Genomic DNA, 15421 nt, shown 5'->3' on the forward strand with positions numbered 1-15421 from the left:
CCTATGGCTTTCTTCCCCCACAGGTACGCATCTCCTAAACTCTAAGGGACCCCACGAGACTTGCAGCCAGGGGAGCAATGGGCAGTGGCAGCTCACCCTTGGCTAACCCCTTGAATCTGTCTCCAAGATCCCCTTTTCTCTGACTTTCTAGAGAGCCAAAGAAGCCTCGCCTAAGCTCTTTCCTGTTGCTTCTTCTATCCTAAGCCCTTCCTTGTTTCACTGCCCCAGCTTTAATATACGTACTCTCAAAATAAAATAAATAAATAAAATCCATGCCCAGAGGACAACGAACAGATATTCCTGTGGATATCAACCTGAGAAAAGCCATCTTTTAAACAAAAGTCTTATTTGTCCCTGTACACCACCCCCTCCTTGCCATCCTCAGGCTATGCTGAAACAAAATGAAATGCTATAAAGATTTTTGGTTAAAGAACAAGCTACAAAGTATTTATGGATATTACCTACAGGGACCCTGCAGTGATGGACTGAAGTAAAACTAAGAAGTGGAAGAACGATTACCACGTGCCACAAGGCATCCGGAAGAAAGCATACATGGCAAAACCCAGAAAAGCTCCCAGAAAGTTCCTTCTCAGCAACACTTCTCAAGGAGAACTAGCATATTGAACTTTCCACATAATTGCTTTTCAGATCTGTCTCCCAAATAATCCCTCAGTGAATATCTAAGTCAGCAAAACAACAGGAATTTTTATATTGATCCTATAATACTGGCAGGTCTGTGAGCTATAGGTCTCAGTTGGAGCAAACACATAAAATGTTGCCAATAAGGATAAGATGTTTTTAACTTAATGTAGGTGATGCAGAAATGGGTCTATTTCTTCCTTTTTTGCAAATGGAAGATTTATACAATGCCCATTTTTAGGGCCATTATATCCAGACAAGCTTTCAATGAGCCTATTAGAATCAGCCAGTCCAGCATAACCTCCAGGTCGCCGTGCACTTTGGGCCCACGGTATCTGTTTACCGAACAAAATCCTGCATACTTGACCTCAATCCTGGGCGTCTGGGCTCTGAACTTCTTACAGGCTACTCTCTTACGGTCTACTCTCTCACCGACTTTCAGATTCGACCCTCACTGGTGTATTCCCAGGCATAAATTTATCTCACCACCATTACAGTTTCTGTCTGTCCAGCCACTCTGCAGTAATATCTCCCTGCTGATTCAGCCCCTGGTACTCCAGCACCTGGTCACTGCAGGGAGACAGCACCCTGCTCAAAGACAGATTTACTTTCAAAACATCTTTCCAAATGGTCAACTACTCTATACATCAAATATACGATCTAACAGATTTGTTCCACAAACATATTAGTCATTCTAAATTTTATAGTTTTCAAAGGGCTATTACATATATTTTAACATTAATGATCTTAAGTTAATTTCTCACCAGTGAATTGGAAGAGATCCTTAACATCATTTAGCCAGCTTTCATTGTGCTATCTTCATTGCTCTCCCCTTTAGCATACCTCCCTCATCAATCCCTGTCTCCCCCACACTGAGGAGGCATCATGATGCCATTCCATTCCTTTTCCCACACAGTCAATTCATTATCAAGTCCTGTTCATTCTGACACTTCTCTCCATCGCCACTGCCATCACTGCACCCAAGCCATCGCCAGGTCTCACCTGAACTACTGCAGTACCTTCCTAACTGGTTGCCTTGCTTCCACTTTTGTCCATGTGCGATCCATTCTCCACACCATAGACAGTGATCAGGGTGCCGATAGCATGTGAACAAGTCAAGGTGAATTAGGTCTCAGCAACTTTTATTAGGCCTGGAACACTGCGCAGCGACATAACATGCAGGAGGATGAGGACTACTTTGGATTTGGCAGTGCCAGTGACCTCATGGCGTCACTCCTCTTTGAAAAGGCAAGAGTGAATTACTTTATATAAGGCTCAAGGAAGACAGCTGTAATCATTTGGACGCATGCCACTTAGAGACTCACCACAGAATGGACACTACATGTAGTGACACATTCCAGAGGGTATGGAATGAGAAACAGAGGAAGACCAGGATGAAGTGAGTAGACTTAGTGAAGAATGACCTGGCACAAAAGGATTTAAAGAATGAAGCTGGGAAACCAATGATACCCAGCCACCAGAAAGACGTTAACCCTATCACAAGTGATGAAACCAGTTAAGAATTCCATCCACACAGCAAGGCATGACGGTTAGAGATCTCACATTATCTCAGCCCTGATACCATTTGTCTGGTGATTATCAGAAGACTGAGCAATAGAGACCTGGGTTATATTTAAAATGTGTATTAGTTTTCAAGTTCCTTCCCCACCTCTTGTTTCAAGTCTGGCCTCTATACAACTGTTTTGTGACTGTGAAAAATGGACTGCCTGTCATTATTCGTAGCATCTCTTTCATTGAAAAGAAGCTGATGTTGTATTTGGAAGGGCAGAGAGATTTATAAGTATGAAAGTCCTAAAGAGAAGAGATGGGTACAGGATGATACAAACAACTTCACCAGCCGCAAAGTGGAGTCAAATGTTACCATGCGTAGTCAGGGTTGGTTTGTCTCCTTTCTGCACTAATTTTAAAATAGTTATTTTAGAACTCGAGTGCTATGCTGGCACTACGACCACCACCTCACATTGGAAACGGTCAACGGGCCATTTCCCAGAACCTGGACAAATATGCCCTCAGGTGAAACAACATTACTACAGTGTGTTTGGGGGGTGGTGAAGCCCATTGGCCTCCCTCTGGCATTTTTAAAAAACAGAATTCAACCCATTTCATATTAGATTTCAGGATGGGTGATCCCTTGCTACAAGCTCAGTTCCTTTTATAAATCAGATGTTACTGGGGGGTTAAGATGAATTTAATTTCTAATGAACCAATGCTTAGTTATTACTAAAATGGAGTATGCTGGCAGGAAACTACTCGGAGGGAGCCATCGATCACCAGAGCAGAGAGAAGAGGGCAGATTGCAAGTCCCCCTGGACTGAGCAACTTGAGGGCGGAGATTCTGTCTTATTGCTCTTCAGCTCCAGAACCTCACAGGTGCCTGACACTCACTAAATGCTTGTTGAATCGAACTGACAGTTGTGAAAAAAGAAAAAAGAGGAAGAGCCCAGGGTGGAAGCTTGGTAAGCGGGATGGAAAGGAAACTAGAAAAATAAGGGTCTGAGGGTATTAGAGCGGTAAATAACTCTAGTAGGAAATGAGTGGAGAAAAAAAATTGACAAAAATGTACCCCCCAAAAAGAACCAAACGCCAAAAAGGATCCCACAAACACATTCCATTTATACACAAATGTGCATGCGCACCCGTAAGCATGGTCAATACCAACAGGGAACTAGACCTCTCTAGACAAACTGAAGGGCAGAAGGGGTCTGGGAGGTACCCTGTTTGCTTTAGCCCCTGCTCCCAGGACAGCGGGAAGCTAAGAGAGGCTGGGGACAGCTGGTGGGGTGAACACCAACTGAGGAGGTACTCAGGCTAGAAGGGTGTCCAAGGACAATGCAGACAATGAACTCCGTGGGGCACAATGGATGAGCCCCCTCCCCTAATTCAGAAGGAGATCCCTTTCAGTCCTATCTCCTAATATAAACCAAAATTTACCTGACAACTCACCTTGTTTTTATCATCTATATAAAAGCAATGAACGAGCTGCACTCTATAAATAGTTTTGCAAAACTGTGCTGTGCCTTTTGCAAACATTAAGGTGGAAATGGCCCTGACACAGATCAATAATATTTGCCTATTTCCCTGTGCTGCTCTGTTTATTTTTAGCCCCATACAGAGAACACAGTGTCTGTAAGAAAAACTCTATATCACCTTCAAGAATATTACCAACTAATGACCGAGGCAGAAAAAAATTTACATTTACTTCATTCCTGTTGGTTCTTTTTTTATAGGAATAAATTCAGACTCGGCAGGAATTTGTTATACTACCTCATTACATAGATTCAGGCCTTTGGGGAAAGAGATCATGAAGCTTATAAAATTCCACACCTCCTTCATTACTCCCTGTTTTCTTCCATTTGCCAATTTATCTAAGAACTCAGTTCTCTATTCTACAGGCAAAGAAGTGCACATTAATGCACATAAACACAAAGAGCTTTGGGTTGCTTGGAAATAGGAAGGAGTATGACCTCCTGCCTCACCTTCCTCTACTTGTATATCATCATTCAGCGCATGAAGGAAACAGAGCTGCAAACCCCAATGAAGATCATCACAAGGCTCAGCAATTTAAAAGGAGCATTACAAAAAGTGCTGGAAGCTGAAGCAGTTGGGACTTGATTCTCTGTAAGGGTTGCCTTATCCATGTCTGCATTTCCTATAGAGTCCGGCATAATGCCCTCACAAAGTTGGTGTAACTTAATGCCAGTCCAATGAACAAGTTTCTTCTAAACACAAATCTAATTGTGATTATTTGTTGCACACTGGAGTCCCCAGTGAAGTTGGGAATCCCTTGGGGGCCCATATAGAGTTCCATCCTCGCATCTGCACCTCAGCAACCAGACAAAAGCCTGGAAGGACGTATGATTAGGAAGTCTTGACTGAAAGATCAGATTTCGCCACTGTGTGACCCTGGGTATGGCGCCTACTCCTTAGGGCATTCATGTCCTCGTCCGGGGGGGTTGAGTGGAGTCCATGGCAACAGCCATCAGGGGGCATGTGATCGCCCTGAAATTCTGCGTAAAATTTTATTTGCTGGAATGTGTACATAATTTTTCTGAGAAGAGAATCCATATCTTCTATTGTCTCAAAGAACCTGTGACTGTTCCTGTCCCCAAAAGTTTAAGATTCTTCGGCAGCAGTCTCCAACATCACCGAATCAGGAACCCTACCACTAAGAAGCTTTGAACATGCATACCATGCTCATGTACCAGATATGGACACGTGAACTCTATTAGGTACATGACAAAACAAACATCAAAATGACAAAAGTACAGGGTAAAATATGCAATAAATAATACCTTCAAAGTTTATTTATTTATCTTTAAATTGTTATGGAATTTATTGGGTGACATTGGTTAATAAAATTATATCGGTTTCAGGTGTACAATTCCATTGTACATCATCTGTACACTGTATTGTGTGTTCACCACCCCAAATCAAGTCTCCTTCCTTTACTATTTATCCCCCCATACCCTCTTCTAACTCCCCTTCACCCCCTCTTTCCTCTGGCAGTCACCATGCTGCTGTCTGTGTCTATCAGTTTTATTTTTTATTTTTTGCTTAATCACTTCACCTTTTTCACCCAGCCTCCCAACCCCCTTCCCCTCCAACAGCTGTCAGTCTGTGCTCTGTATTTATGAGCCTGCTTCTATTTTGTTTGTTAGTTTATTTTGTTCACTACATTACACATTTAAGTGAGATCATATGGCACTTGTCTTTATTTAACTGGCTTATTTCACTTAGCATCATACCCTCCAGGTCCATCCATGCTGTTGCAAGAGGTAAGAGTCTTTTTCACGGCCAAGTAGTATTCCATTGTGTAAATGTACCATAGCTTTTTTATCTACTTGAATATTTATTATATTTAAATATGTCTAAGAGTACAAACCCACTGTATTGACTAATAATCAGTATTTTTATTAAGAGTAATATGATAGAATATGCTTCATGTTTGAAAATCTACATTTAATTATTTGCAATATGTTCATCGGAAGGACTGGTTCTGAGTTCATTTTATTTTGCATAGCTGGGCTTTAATGGCGTCACAGTTTTAGGCAGTGAATTCACATATAATGTAAACATTTCCAAACACTTCTAAACAGTGTTCTTTCTATAATAGGAGTTTCTTTAAAATTCAGTGATCTTCTTACTTATTCTTAGAAAGACAAATTAATTATGCTTCTTTTTTTAAAAAATGACCTCTAGATAGTACTCTACTGAATTTTCTTGTTATCACAGAAACAATTAACAAAATATGGAAACCTTCCCTTTTTATAAAAAGAAAAATAAATATAAACTTAAAACTATATATAGTTTTACAGTTATATAAATATACACTTATAAACTATATTTATTTTTATATAAAAGTAAATATAAACTTACCTATAAGTTTAAGAACTCTTGAATAAGTAATTTTCAACAAGATAAATAGCAAACCTCTGTGAGGTACAAAGTTCACACTCCCTTCTCAACCTAATACGAAATATTGTATTAAGTAAGTTTTCTGCCACACTGTATATTCAAGGTCTGTTTCTATAAAATTAACTATAAAGTAACATCATGCAGTATTTTGTTTATCTCTGGCTTCAACAACTTGGCTGCACTAGTGTGCTTATGAATGATGCAGTGAACGAATTTATCTCTTCTAACCTTGCCTTAGAATGAAACAGCTGTTTCTTAAAACGAAACACTACTCGATTTTTTTCATAAAACGTTTTCATAAAGATTGTGAATAAATCTCATCCAGTGGTAGTTCACCAAAAATAATCACTTAGTATATTTCATTGGTGAAACAGAAATAAACAAATACAATAGGTTAGAGCTAACAACTTACAAATGTAAAACAAGTCTTTTGCCCTCCATAACTTGTTTTAATACAGTATTTGTTTCTTCAAAATTTCAATATCTTCAATAATACTTTCAACAGCATTTTCTGACAAAAAAACTCAGATAGATGGTTTCCAACATATTATCTTATCTGGTCTTGTGTTAGGTGGAAGAGCAAGTGTTTCCTAAAGATATGTGGCTTTTAATTTTTGCATACAAGTAACAAACTTCACAAGAGGCTTCAAAACACTAGCTTAATGAAATTTTATGAAGATTAGTAAGTACATTTAAATACTGGATCTTAAAAATTGCAAAGGTCATTCTCCATTTTTTTTTCATCATGGTACCTTCATTATTTTCATTAGGCAACTTCCCAAGACAAAGTATACACTTCCTTCCAATATGTGCATTCTTAATAACAGTAGATGTAAATCCGAATTTTGTTAGTCATCTTGATAGTTTTGAGATGCAGGGGCTAACTTTGGGGTCAGAATGGATTGTATTAGTACTGTTTTTTTAACTCATAAGATGACTAACAAAAAGCTTGTCCTAGAATCATACTATTAACTCCTCCATTTCATACTGTTTCCTTGTGTTTGCTTGTGCAATTAGTGTTCGATCTACATTTTGGTTTTGGTTTTTGCCAGAATCTTTCTAAGCTACTTTTCTCTTTTAATTTGTTGTTGTTTTCTTATTTAATTTGTTTGTAACTGAAACAGATTAATATTCCACAAATTAACCTGACTGGACACATACAAATACAATGCAACATGTTATAGGCAGGTGAGGGCACCAGCGTCAACCCCTCGTTCTTGAATGAAACCTACTCCTCCCTCAGAACACGGGGCCTTCTGACCTAAAGAACAGGGGAGGGTGCAAATGTCAACTCATATATACAATAAAAATTATTTTTTCTTATTTTCACGGTATTAAAAAAAACAGAAATTCTAGGATTTTCTCCCCACAGCCCAGTGGTTTATTTTGCAAGCTAGAGATTATCCAGATCAGGATAATCTCTAGTGCCATTTGCAACTCAAAAATTAAAAATTAATGGACGTTCTGCTAGAAGGGCCCTGGCTTTCATTGTTTGCTCAAAGAACTCCTGGATAATCCCTAAACTTGTGTTTCCTGGTAGCTCTGGAGAAACCCTCCATCCAAAAGCCCACTGAGCGAGGAAAGCAGGCAGATTACCTGGGTGAGTTTTCTCTGCTGGCTCCTAGAAGGCAGTCAGGTGGATTCCATGCAGAAGGATTGGGTGAGGCTCCCAAATGTCTGTCTCCACGCTAGGCTATATTGACATACCCCTCAAATGGACGGACGGTTCTCAGCTTCAACAGACACTAAAACATGTGACCGTGAGGTGTTGCAAAATTATTCAGCACACGTGAATTTCACTTGGAAGCCTTGACAGCTGCAAGTGGGAGGAAAGTGACGGGGTCATGTGTTTTCATGGTTGTTTTTCTGGACAGTTCTATTTTGTGTGGGACGAAGAAACAAATTGTGTTCTCTTATATGGAAGGGAGAAGTTTTCTAAATTTAGAGTCATTTATCACCTGGATTATTTCCTTTGCATGTGGTTTTCTACCACTGCCATGCTGAGGGGCAGGAGCTCAGGAAGTCCAGGGTGCTCGAATGCAGCCAGTGCTAACAAAGTCATGTGCCAGGCAGCAGGCCAGACAGCCCAGGCCGGTGGCCAAAGCCTATTTCAAGAGTCTGAAAGGACAGTCATAAACATCTAGAGGAAATGATCTGTTGCCCATTAGTACAATCTCTTAAGGCACCAGCAATAATAGAGGTAAGTTTTAAAATCAGGAAAGATAGGACCCAAAGATGATCTCCAGAATTTGTGCAGTCAAATTTCCTCCATGAAAAAACTAGCTTCTCTCCTGTTCTTCGAGAACTCCTACAAAGGAGATTCCAAAGCCTGTAATTCCTTGAAGCGGTCAACCATTCTCACAACCAAAGAGTCTTTCACAAAAGGTAAGGATAACTCCCCCTCAGGAAGTTAACTTGATTGGTTATGTCTGTGTTTGAGGAAAGGGAGGTGTAGACAATATAGAAAAAATGTTTTGTTAACAAAAAGAAAGGTAACAAGAAAAATAATCCAGTGTAGGTTGTTTTCTGTATTTTAGAGATTCTACCAACATTATCGGCCTCAGAGAAACTAAAGATAATAAGAGGTTACTTGTATCTCAGTTAAAATTATAATAGCCTTTTCATCAGGCCTTTTAGAAAGTGTCAAGATGGCCCTTATAAATGAAGTTTTTATTGGTGCCACTTCCTTGCACACAGGTTTATAAGCACTGGTATTATATTTCCTATACGAAAGGGCAGAGGTTATTAACTGTGAATCGTGACTGGATTCCTGTTACATGTTTGCATACTGCATTCCCTGTCTCTATTTTCCTGCGACGCTAGATCCTCCACACCCCACCAATCCAAACCGCCCCAACCCTTGCCCCTCAAAAGTCTTGCTTCTTCTTACATGAAACTAACAACTGGTAACTATTGGTCACTCTTGCTTGGGATTTGTGATTAGACAAATTGTATCTGAGCTCTTCCATACAATGAAGGTTAAAAAAAAAAAAAAAGCCAAAATAGCAACTTCAGCAGCCAACAAGTGACCTGGTGTATAGGCCTTACAATTAAAAGTTACCAACTAGAAAATTTTACATCTTTTTCCCTACAAAAAGGAAAAAAAAAGGACAAACAGGCTTGAAAGATGAGTAGAATCATATAGTGTTAACACTGGAACAAATCCATAAAAATGATCCAGTTTCCGTTCCTTTCCCAGGAGAGGATCACAAGGCTCAGGAAGGAGCCTGGTGACTCGCTCTTCCACCTGTAGACAGAGGCAGAGCCAGCACCAGGCTCAGGGCTCCGACTGGGGTTGAAGCAGAACGGGGGACCCGGCCATCGGGTCACTTACACTGGAATCAAAGAGAAATCTCATTGCAGTAACTGAAATTACATAGCCAATTTCATAAGGTGGTAAAGAGTTCCACAAGGCATAAAATGATTTAAGTATTTATTAGTTATTTATACATTTTTGAAACTAGAAAAGGGATCTTTCAAAGATTTTCAAAGCAAAAATCAGGCACCCCTAAACATATTCCAAGATTATCCCACCAAGTGACATTCTCTCACAGAGGCCTAGAAAACGAGCTGGGCCGACCAAGCTGCTTCGCTATGAGTGAGGACCAGGCACAATCAATGGCGCAACTAGGCCTAACTGCCACGAGACTTGTATTTTCTACAGGCAGAAGCCAACAGACCTCTTACTGCCAATTAGAAACCACTCCCAGTATTTTCATTCCAGCGGATTGTCCATGGGAGCTGTGCTTCCAACTCCCTTTCCAGCCTCCTGTCCCTGCACCAGGCATAAAATCTAGGCTCTGTCTGCATCTACACTAGAGAAGGAACAAACACTAAAGCACTGTCAAAATGCTCTTTCCATTGAGTCTCCACACCACCTTCTCTCTTGAAATTTAGAACCTGCATGAAATAATCCTAGTTCAAAGCAGAGTGTTTTCTTCGGCATTAGTGACCTCTGAAAACATGAGCCTAGAAAAGGCCTCTGGGGTTCGAGCAATGAAACTATCCACGCACAGTGCACAGATTCCATAAGCCGGGGCACTTTTCTGAAGGACTCTGTGCTGGAAGTGAATGAATACTCGATGCTCTCATGACAGATTCAAATTCAGTCATCTCCGCAGGTCTCCATCTACTCAACCAAGTAACTGCTGGCTCTTTGGGCTTGTGTTCAACTGCTTAATCTGGTGTGTGGGGGATGGCTTCTCTCAGAATCCAAGGCTCCATCTTGGCCTGACCCCCCAAAATAAGGTATTCTCTTTCATTGGGGCAGACACAAGAGAATGCTGCTTTTTTCTCTAGCCTTTTATTTAAAAACCAGACTACGCAATTGTATGCAAAAATTAGGTACCGTCTGTGGTGAAAAGTCCCACCTGTAAATAATAAATCTTCCTCATCTTGACCCAAAAAGAAAAAGCAAAGGTAACTGGATCCCCTAAAAGTGTTCTTTCCCCCCATGTCCCTACCTCACCTTCAAATAGGAAGATAAATATAATTTTTATAGATTTTATGTTTTCTTTTTAAAAATTTTTATTGAATTTATTGGGGTGACACTGGTTAATAAAATTATATAGGTTTCCGGTGTACAGTTCTATAATTGTGTATTTACCACCCAAAGTCAGGTCTTCCGTCACCATGTAATCCTCCCTTCACTCTCTTCTACCTTCCCCCACCCACCTTTCCCTCTGGTAATCACCATACTGTTCTCTGTGACTGTGAGGGGTTTTTTGTTTTTTGTTTTTTGCATAATTCCTTCGCCTTTTTCACCCAGTCCCCAACCACCCTCCCCTCTGACAGCTGTCAGTCTGTTCTCTGAGATAAATGAGATTTTAAGAGAATTCATTTTTAACTGGTTGCTAATTTATTGTTAGTGATTTCAAACACCACCAGGTAAATCTATAGCTATAACTGCATATAGTTGATTACTACTTCCATTTATACTTTTAGAATGTAAAGGTTGCCATTTTAATTGGTATTCAGAGGTCTGCCAGTGTGCAAACCCAAGCAGTTCAGTTACTTTACCCACAGGGAAAGTGAGTTATCTAGAAACAAAAGGGATGGCAGATTAAAAGGCTATCCTTGCTAATACTTTTGAATTGGGCTAAAGTTCATTACATCATGTTGAGCCCCTCCACTTCTTAGGATGAACAATGTAGCAAGCGTGGTGAGACATATTGCTTGGGCCTCTAATCTTAGCTGTAACATTTCCTGTCTCATGTTCTACCATCAATAGTGACCTACTTGCTAAACCATGTGATTTTCCAACCGGGGCTTTTGATGCTCACACTTGGGAAATACAATTATTTTTATATTTAGCACAAAGTGTAGCCACGAAACATTTCCAATGATTTCCAGTTCAAGATATCCACATTAATCTTATTTTGTGGTAATTTTTTTTTTTGCTTTGTCATTTAGAAACACAGTAATAATAGCCCATTAAAAACAAAGCTTTCACTTTAAAAAGAAAAAAAGCAACCTGTGAAAAATGCTACATATGTTAGTATCTAATAAATTGAAAACCATCTGTCAAAAAGTGAACTAATTATGTCCTAGTTACTTATCTCGCTTGAAGAACTGAACAGAACTGACTGTTGAAAATGATAGGAAACAACACTGCTGGTATTACTTAGGATTGAAATCCTTAGAACAGTGAGAATAACTTATTAGTGAGGATAGGAGAATAGGCAAAAACTAACACTCAGAAATGGAATAGAAGTGTGCAAAAACATAAAACAGCAGCATTTGTTAGTTAAAACTATGGGCGAAATAAAACTCACCAAAAAAATGCACAATAAGATTATGAACACCTAGCAAGAAAGCCTTACACTACAACCAAAATCTGAGAGTAACTGAGGAAAGTTGATCTACCAGGCCAAGTGAAACTGTCATACATAGTTTCCAAAATGAAGAAGAAAGTCACCATTGTAAATTTATGCATATATGTAACATAGCAAATACTGTTCAAAATGTTGTCTTTTCTTGTTAGCTTCGATTCACAAACCCTAACAGGTCTAACAGTCTAATGAAGAATACTTGTTCCATGTCACTTATGAATAAGCAAATTCTAATCACTCAACCAAATCTCTAAAACAGATGTCAGGAGCCTGCAATACACCTATTTAAGTGAATTTCCAACACTCCGTGGCTATACCAGCTCAAAAGCAGCTGCTTCTGTGAATCATAAAGAACCTTTCGAAGCACAGTGTTCACACGTGGAAAAGGCACATATTCTACTTTGCCTCTGCCAAAGAAACCTCACTGCCACCCCCTCACCCCAAGCACTTAGGAAATATTCCAGCCGTGTGTATACCCATTAGGGATTCTTTCTCATTGCTACTGCTTGTACTATGTATTTCCCATAACCTCATGCTGTTTCCCACCCACACCGCTTAGCAAGAAAGAAAAAAAGTCTTTTTGAGCCTTAAAAGGGACAATCTACTGCACATGAAAACTACCCTGTTAAAGGCAGGCTCTCAAGAGCTTACTAGACCATGCACCTGTCCAACTTAATAATGATGCACAGACCCAGCCCTTTAATTACCGATCTTATTGCTACCTGGGTCTTGATGGGTTCTCACCCACTCATACACCCCTATCTACCCAAGTTATAAAGTGAGGAAGAAGGAGGTCCCCACCAGGATACTCAAGAAGAAAGTACAACGTGAACATCAAAACATCCTTTTTCCTTTCAGAGTTCTCCCTTCAGTTTTTTTCTGACTTGTTGCTGATGCAAAACATAAAAACAACCTGGAAGGAACCAGGTTAAAAATTATTCTCAAATATGGATGTATTCTACTCACCTTAAACCTTAAAATTTAGATCTGCTTTTGGTAATCTGATACAGGGAGTTTAGCTGAGAAGTATATTTCATAGTAGGTGGTTCTAACAGGTTTCTGTGATAGTGGGGACCTGAGAAGGCAGAAGAGTGTCAACTGGGTTTAGACTGATAATTTGCACAGAGAAAAACTCTGCAGATTGCAAGGCCACCTGGGAAAGGACCCAGGACAGAGGAGCAGCTAGGAGGGAAATGTGGCATTCTTATCAAAGTTGAAATGATGATTTCTTTAGTTGAGTGGTAAAGTCATACAACAAGCCTCAAAAGAAAAAAAAAATGGCTCACAACCTATTTAGCAAATGGCCAAGCAACCCTCAGAATGACGGGGAAAGAATTAACACAAAAGCACGTACTCTAGTGGAAAAAGCCCCAAGCTGGACGTGAGAGAAAAGGGACTTCAGAGGAGGTGTTTGGCTTCATTTGTCAATCCCTTCCAATTTACATGTGAGGAAAAGCTGTTTTTCAAGTTGTACCTTTATAATGTCCTCGGAATAATTGAGTTCTAAGAACAAATCATTTTAGTGGATACGTGAGTTCAAATGAAAAATAATTCATAAGCAGAGAAAACAGTGTTAAGTGAATTTGCTATTGCAAATTATCACGCAATTATAATTCTGCTGATTTATAATTTATTCTTTTAAGGATTTATACCCAATTAAAGCAGTTGGCATCCTTAAAACTATAATCAAGATAAAAACTAAAGTTAAAAGTATTACTCAAATTTCCCTCTTGTACCAAGCTCTTTGAACTCATGTAATTCTACTGTAGTAAGTCTATCTTTTCTCTAAATAACTTTGATATCTGTATCTTATTTTACCCTCAAAGAGAGAAAGAAAAACAGAATTTTGTTATTTTCAAGTTTTATAGGGAAAAAAGTTAAAATACACATACTCAGGTTCCATGACATTCGGCATCGTATTTTACTCCCACTGTAAGTAATACAGACTGACTGAATTATTAGATGTCAAAACTTCTAAATACTCATTTCTTCATTAACTTGCTTGCTGTTCATTCATTTTACGAATACAGCCAGGGTCTCTGGCCTTCATGGAACTTATCTACGAGTGGAGGAGAAAAGCAAAACCAGGTACACAAAATAGGGTTGTGACAAGCACCATAAAAATAGGGAAGAAACAGAACTGGGGTTGGCAGTGGGGGCCTCCTAAATAGATCAGATGGGATAGTCCTGAGAGGTGCTATGACTCAGAGCCCTTAGTGGAAAATACGTAGCCAGACAAACTGGGGATGTGTGATCCAATCAGAGGGAACAGGGTCAGAGGTGGCAATGCAACTGGCTTATCAAAAAGAACAACAGGAGGTAGTGTGATTGGAATGAGGCAAGACGGTAAGTAATGAGGTCAAGAGATGGGCAGGGCTCAGTCACTTAAGCCTTGTAGTAGTCTCCCGCCTGTCTTGTAAGGCAAAGGGAAGCCATGGAGAGCAGAAAAGGGCCATGAACAGAAGAACCTGAGCTTAAATCCGAGCTTATCCACTCAGTAAGCCAAAGTGGCTTATCCACTTTGCCATGTGACCTAAGCAAATTACTAGCTCTTCTTGGATGCTAAGTTCCTAATTTATAAAAGAGCATTTACTAAATAATGGCCAGTTACAATCATCAGTAATTATTATTATTATTTTAAAGATGTTATTTATTGATTTTTAGAGAGGGGAAGAGAGGGAGAGAAATATCGATGTGTGAGAGAAGCATCGATCAGTTGCCTCTCACTTGCCCCCAACCAGGGACCTGGCCCACAACCTTTAAGTCTGTGGGATGACACGCAACCCACTGAGCCACACCAGTCAGGGCAGTAATTATCATTATTGTTAATGCTATGATATGTAAATAAAGTTAATGAACAGTTTTACATTCAAATAGACCTATACTATAAAATACGAAAATACTTCTAAAATACTAAAATAATTCTATATCAGAAATATAGAATTATTAAGAAATAAGCAAATTATTTTAATCTTTTATACTCAATAAAGATCATTTACTTATAGAGTATGAATAGACATAAATTAATACATTCAAATTCATTAGGGTTTATTGTGGTTCTAATCAGAATAATTATTGATCTTGGCTCATTTCTCTGTCCTTAATTAGTCTTCATTGTGGCTTTTTTCTCCCTGTCAAATTAGCGTTGACATTTTGTGTCCAGGAATGTGTAGCTCATGCAGTTCACGGTACCTACCAACTATACAGCAGTCAGAAGGGGAATTTTGCAGTTACTTTCCAAGTCACAAAATGTAGTAGACACTTACAATTGCCTGCCAACATCTATTGTCCCCTCACTCCCACACACATATTGGGTTGGCCAAAAAGTTCATTTGATTTGTTCCATAAGATGGTTCTAATAGCACTTAGTTGTCTTTAACTTCATTTGAAAAATTTTGTTAGATTGTATTGTGACCATTATTACATCAGCATGAATTTAAGAAAAAAACTTACTAAAATTGGTGAATTTTTGTGTAGCCATTTTAATACTGAAGAAGATATGCAACATTTTCTGC

The 15421-nt window shown here is 39.3% G+C and overlaps 1 protein-coding gene across 2 annotated transcripts in view; it reads right to left on the reverse strand.

The window, feature by feature from the left end:
• Positions 1–15421, reverse strand: part of MARCHF3 (membrane associated ring-CH-type finger 3) — a 141132-nt gene that overhangs the window by 115162 nt on the left and 10549 nt on the right. The window contains exon 1 of one of the 2 annotated variants that reach the window (XM_045204482.3): positions 7672–7785. The exons of the other annotated variant lie outside the window; for it this stretch is intronic. The gene's annotated coding sequence lies outside the window, so the exon portion shown is untranslated. Of the gene's footprint in view, positions 1–7671; positions 7786–15421 lie in introns of those variants that run through there. 2 annotated transcript variants of the gene reach the window in all.

This window comes from Desmodus rotundus, chromosome 1 (assembly GCF_022682495.2).
Source record: "Desmodus rotundus isolate HL8 chromosome 1, HLdesRot8A.1, whole genome shotgun sequence".
Classification (NCBI taxonomy): Eukaryota; Metazoa; Chordata; class Mammalia; order Chiroptera; family Phyllostomidae; genus Desmodus; species Desmodus rotundus.